The sequence below is a fragment of the Mytilus edulis genome, unplaced genomic scaffold (assembly GCF_963676685.1).
Source record: "Mytilus edulis unplaced genomic scaffold, xbMytEdul2.2 SCAFFOLD_1795, whole genome shotgun sequence".
NCBI classification, from domain to species: Eukaryota; Metazoa; Mollusca; class Bivalvia; order Mytilida; family Mytilidae; genus Mytilus; species Mytilus edulis.
Window position 1 is genome coordinate 1 of NW_027268101.1, and position 7143 is coordinate 7143.

Here is a 7143-nt window from a genome sequence, read left to right on the forward strand (position 1 = left end):
TGTATGATTTTTATTTCTGGAAATCAATCTGAAATCTACAACAGTCCTTTTCCGAAAGTCGGGCTGGACCTTTACTTTTATGTGCATTCGGGATTTACACAAATTGTAACCCGAATAATTCAGTCGTATTATTCAGCTGATGTACGCATGCTACATTTCTCGTGTGGGAGAAAATCGGACATAGAAAGGGCTTGAATTATTCGAGTTACTCAAATTGAAACTCGGGAATATATTTCTAGCTGTTCGGAATTCGCGAAAACAAATGATTTTTTTCGGCATTACGGTATTGAATCAATATGAGACCAGAGATACAAATTATTTCTTTTAACAAATTCGAATACCAGTCAGTTTATAGGACTTCAGTTTGAAATAGGGGCGGCAATCTATTCATTTTATCCAATCAATTGGGGGAGGGGTCAACATTGATAGTCAAAAAGCCTTGAAATATTCGATAAAAAACGTTGAATGTAAATTATATGAACTCCAAAGTCTCATATTATAAGACTAGCAAACCACAGGCTTCTCAATTCTTGTATGATCATGAACTAGGTGAAAACCTAGAGCTGACCGAGTGCGAGATCCTCATGGATAATCATCGAGGTCGTTAAACACCCCTTGCAGTAAACTTGGGTTAAATTTAAAAAAAAAATCGAAATGTAATAGTCTGAACACATTTCACCTCTCATTCCACTAAATATAATATTAAATTGCAGTTACAAGTTTCACAAAACTTCCCTGACCTCTTTTCTTTAACCATAATAAAGGGAGGAGGGAAGGAGGGATCCAGATCCCGAAATCCCGGGCTTAAAAACACAAAATCCCGAGGTCCCGAATTTAAAAAAATTTAAATCCCGACTACCCGAAATTCGGAAATAAAATTCCCGGATCCCGAAAAGGTCAATCCCGAAATCCCGAGCTTAAAAATCACCCGATCCCGGAGTTCCGATAAAGGTCCTACCCCCCCCCCCCCCTGTAATTCTATATTCTATTCATTCATAATCTTGAATTGAGACTTGATACTTCAAAATTACATTCTCTATTTTTGAATGATGCACACAGGCACAATAAAAGAAAACAGATTTCGCTATATCTCTCTTCGAAATTGGAATTTGTGAAAAAAGAAATAAATAACATGTTATATTTTATCTTACATGTGTACTTTCAATTTCAATATGGTTCTAAATTTAGATTTAGTTTTCCCATAAATTGCGGACGGAATAGAAGACACCTGTTTATTTTCTGCACATGCATGTAGAAAAAGTTGAAAACTGGGAGTTGAATGACATAATTTTTACTTATTTTAAGATAAATATTAGAGTGAGACAACTTTTAAGTTACTGAGTAATTTTAGGGCCTAATTTGTTTATTTTTTGTTTGTTTTCCGTCTTTGTTCTTTCTAATGGTAAGTTTTGCACTAGTGGTCAAATTATTCTCTTGGTATAGTCTGATTTCTTATATGAATATAAATCATGTCGTTAAATTTTCAATTACACAAAATACGAACTTTTCAACGTCTTTTTAATTAAACAATTAAATCCACACGTCTTTCATTAATTATTTGTAACAGGCTATTATAAAACTTTACGTTGAGTACTGTGTTTTTCGTTCAAGACTACGGTTTTTTTAAAACGATATTGTTGGGTCAATTCAGGTTTCATTTTAATTAATTTGATATCAATAGAAGAAAAATTGTTAAATGTTCATTTGTTTATTTTTTATAATTTTGTTGTGAGGCGTTTTTTTCTTTCTGTTGATATCATAAACACGAAATGCCTTCTCCTACGCGTCTAAAACAAATACAAAACCAGCGTTTTTAAGTCAGGCTCCACACAGAACAACGTACAGAATGCTGTGATTTCTAATTGGAGTTATTTAGATAATTTCTATGAGGTTTAAGACAGCGCAGGGCGTGCTTGTTGGATTCATTATAGACCACAGAAAGTAGTTTCTCTTTCGTGTGTCCTTTCTTGGAGTAAGGGAGATAACTTGCGTAACTAACGACGAACGTTTTTAATCCCGTATTCCGCTAGAGGCGTGCAATTACGTACACTTCGCCTTAAATCATTTTCATTTTCATTTTAGGTCATAGATTCCGTAAAGCGGATATTATGGTTGGTCCAACATTAAGTAAAATGACGGCATGCACTTATTACATAGGTCCGCTAGAAGTGGAGAACTCCTTATACTTAAGTGCAGTAAACCTACAATTGGACGGATAGTCAAGATTGCCTTAAGAGGCAAAGAATACTTACAATTTATGGAAGCTAAAGTGTTTGCGTATGGCAAGACTTGTTTGGATAAACCTAAACCTTCACATTCAAGTTTGAATGTAACTACACATTCACCAAAATAAAACATTTATTATCTGATATCAAGTATTATGACACTTTTCTTGGTGCTACCATTATCTTATTAAAGATTAAATCTGCCCTTTTTGTTTTTTGATTATATAAGAGTATTTATATATCATTAGAACAACGGTACTTTTGCCTGTACATGGTAATGTGCATGCATACCAGGAGATGTGTGTTTGATTATAGAAAAAAAACCACATTTAATTCTTTGCTTTCAAGAAATACAAAATTCACTTGACTAGGCGGGGTATTGGTCAATATATACAGTTCCACGACGCGCTTTGAGTTCTCAATACATCCAAACAGTTTTTAATCAAGCCCAGAGTATGCTGTCAATTTCCATTTTTTTAAAACTTATGCACAAGACTACTGCACAATGTTTATTGATTTTAAATGCTGCGTTCCAAACCAATTGTCCTAGAATGAACTACTCATATTTGAACACTGTCACATGCATGAATTAATTATGTTTCAAAGAAGAAGTAGAACACCAATAAGTGAGTTGGTTAATGATTGGTGAAATTTAATGATAGTTTATGATTATCCTTTGTAAGAATGTATAATTCTTATGTGATTTGCATATTAGGGAATACGTTGATATGATTGGTCTAAAGGATTTCCAGTAGTTGTTCTTGACGTTGACGAACTTCTTTTCGTAGCTAATGTAATCAAGATGGCGGCGATAATAACTAGACTTTAAGATGTGTCCATATATATTGGCTAGTTTTAGTGAAATCTATTTTTAATAAATTGCTTCGCCAAGCGCAGCTTGATACGACCGCAGAGGTCCAACCCTGAACAGTTGAAGCCAAAATGGACACAATATTCGCTCGTTTGAATTTGGATTGTAATTAAATATTTGACACATAATAGGTTTGACACAAAAGAACTGTAGTCAGAGAATATAGAATGGTTTATATGATTGAATTTATATTCGATCAAGTTTTGTAAAAGTTGGACACATGGTTGAAAAGGCAACAGTTACACCCACAGTAAAATATATCAAACTTTTAGTCTATCAATAGCTGCATGCTGCTACCTTCACCTATGATTCCAAAATGAATGAGTGGTCTTTCTCTTTTCATACAGCAATTTAAAACAAAGTTTAGGAAATATATTCCTAGGGATTTTAAACATTGCATCAACAAATCGAAATGAAATCCTTGACCGCATTCATCATATAAAATCAAAGAAAAACGAAAGATACCAGAGAAACAGTAAAACTCATAAATCGAAAATAAACTGACAACGCCATAGCTAAAATGAAAAGATAAACAGACAAATAATAGTACACAAGAAACAACATAAAAAACTAAAGACTGAGCAACACGAACCCCACCAAAAACTGGGGGTTATCTCATGTGCTCTGGCAGGGTAAGCAGATCCTGCTCCACATGTGGCACTCGTCGTGTTGCTCGTGTAATTAAAAATCCGGTAAATAGTCTTATTCGGTAGGTCACATTTATGAAAAGGGAAGAGGATTGTAGTTACGACGTAAGAAACATATCCGATATCATTTGTGAATCGGTTATTCCGTAACGGTCAACCAACTCGTGATGGCGTCCGTAAATTTTACGAAGGGATGATTTAAACTCTCACCATTTGGAACTCTTGATTTAATAGCTTCCTTGTGAACAGCAAACCTCTATAAAGGAAATCATGATAGGAAATACAAGCGCGGGAATATCGTATCTTTTGGGAGATATATACTCCGTATGCAGGCGCTGCTGGAATGTTGCTACAATAGAAATGGAAAGTTGAAATCAGCTCGTTTGTCGTAAAGTTTTGTTTTTAACCGACCCTCATTGTAAATTTCTAGATGCAAGTCGAGATATGAGGCAGACGTAACTGTAACTGTTGAATCCTTTATCTAGAGTTCAATGGGATAGATGCGTTCAACATAGTCACCAAGTTTTAAATCATTTAATAAGAGAACATCATCCTTATAGCGGAAAGTAAAGTTAAAGGATATTGCTAACTTCTTATTTTTCATACTAAGAAGTAACTTAAAGATTGTATGAAGTCAGCCTCATAATAATAAAGAAACAAGTCGACAAGAAGAGGGGCACAATTAGTTCCCATTGGAATGCCGACAGTCTGTTGAAAAACACGTTCTCCAAACGTAAAAAATATGTTATCGATCAAGAAATCAGGCATCTTGATAATGTCAGTTTAAGAGAATTTAAGAGATAACTGTATTGTATTTGAAGCTTTAAGGACGTCCATCGGTAGTTTTACTGTCGCAAATTTACGCGTCGCCAGGTAAACGGGTATTTGCGACAGTAAAACTACCGATGGATGTCCGAAAAGCTTTAAATACAATACAGTTATCTCTATTCTAATGCAAAGCAAGTTCATAATTAAATTTCAATCATTATTTCAGTGTAAAATCTTCATTAAAGAAATTCCGCGAAAATATGTTATCTTCTTTGGTCCCTATAATAGGTGACGTCATAGATATGCTTCCGGCGTCTAACATAAACACCGGGCGTTTTCTGGCTTCTGTGCCGCTTCAGAATGAATTAAAATTTGATAAAAAGATTTTTAGGTGCAATATGTGAGTTTTTTTGCTTATTGTTGTAGAAATTACATGTCAATACATTCAGCAATTCAAAATGTCGGCTTCCTTAGTTACAGACAAGGAGATAGAGAATTTTACGCTATCTGTCATCCAATCAGAACCATTGATACAAAATAATTGAAATAGAATTTTAGTTTGAATCAAGTGTGATTCTTTACAAAGTAGGTTTTATCCCTCCCTAAGAAATGATACTTGTATCTTCGTTGGCCATTCTTTTTTATGAAACAAAGCAATATCAACTCTTTCAATTTGTCTTTTAGTGTGAAATGGGGTATACTTGTGTATAGTGTAGAAAAGTCGAATGTTTTAATACTATTTTATCATATATCTCTTATAATATTGTCGAGTTTTCATTATGTTTGATCATGTTTGTTTTGTATTTGCCATAACCTAAATTGGTTTTTGTCTGTTTTGCAAATAAAGAATTATTACAATATGAAAGAGTCTTAAATTGTATGTACTTTAAAAGATCAGTGGCGGATCCAGAAATTTTCATAAGTGGGAGCCCACTGACTGACCTAAGAGGGGGCCCGCTCCAGTCACGCTTCAATGATTCCCTATATAAGCCACCAAATTTTTTCCCAAAAAGGGGGGGGGGCGGGCCCCCTTGGCCCCCTCTAAATCCGCCTCTGAAGATCTTTGGATTTTTTTAGTATCCACATCTGATTCACGCCACTTCTAGAAAAGGCAATTACACAATAACGTTGAAGCCAGCTTCGATTGCTGATAAAATAGATGATAATAATTCAGAAAAAGATTTCGTGGAGCACTTGGAAGATCCAACAATATACCATTGTTTGTAAGAACGCTTATGTAGTTAAGGGTGCTGTAAACAGTTTCGTATAAAAAAAAATAGGCGTTATTCCCCGACAAAAAATAGCCATGGAGGAAAACCCCTGTTTATTTACTCAATTGGTGAAAAAGTATCATGTTTTTTGTATTTGATTGTGAACATTGGTTAATTAGCTTTCAATTAAAACAGGTTGAATGATTGAAATAATTAAAAAAAATATATTAAATATACATGTTTTGAGGGGAGACAACACTGTAAACATCCTGGGTTTTTTTTGCAGTGAAAATTGAAAACTTATTTGCATTCACTGTAGCTCTTTCCCGAGCAGGAGACCGTACCCTCAAACAAGATTTTTTTGAAAGGCCAGGTAAAAACCTACAAATTTCATACAGTTTGATTATGTAAAATGGGCATGGATCATGTCTTCATGGGTGCCCACATGTATGGAACGCCATGACTGTCTTCTGATGTTGATTGTTTAATATGTTCGGTGCTTTATGCATTATGTTCAGTGGTATGTATATTATGTTCAGTAGATATCCTATTATGTTCAGTAGTTATTACATTATGTTCAGTAGTTATTACATTATGTTTAGTAGTTTTTACATTATATTCGGTGCTTTAGTTATTACGTTCAGTAGTTTCATTATTATATGCAGTGGTATTTAAATTATGTTCGGTACTTCTGACGTTATATTCAGTACATTTTTCATTATGTTCAGTACTTTCGACATTATGTTCAGTAGATTAAATATTATTTGCTGTACATCATGTAATACCTTCAGCAGTCCCGCTTTCTTTATATTCAGTAGATTATTTATTATGTTCAGTAAAAGCATCTGTATTATATTCGGTTCGTCCAACTTTATGTTCAGTGGTTGTATCATTATGGTGATGTAAGTAAAAGTGGTTGTATCATTATGATGATGTAGTAAAAGTCGGGAAGTCAATAACGGAAATTGTCGGAAAAAAACGAACGCGGATATTTTTGACGGACGTTTTATTCATGAACACCTTTACATGATTAAATGAAAATGAAAGAAATGGAAGCAGTTTTAAATCGTGTGTGGTTTACGTTTCCAAGTTGGCATTTTTCACCAGGAAAAATAACTCCTGACTTAATTTGTAAGTTGTCGCTACAAGATTTCGCATATTTAGGTAGGAACGACAGGAGAAAAATAATGGAATTAAGAATAGCTTGTGTTCATTTCAGCAGCAATATTTTGACTAAGATAGCTCGAACAAATGACTAACGGATAACTTTTTTTCAATCCGTTCATGTCCGCTAGACGTCCGTTCTTATCTGTTAGACGTCCGTCCATATCCGTTGCATGTCAGTTTAGCGTATGTTTAATCCGTCGACGTCCGTTCTGTCTGCATGGTGGAAAATTTTGAGCATGTTCAAAACTTTGAAC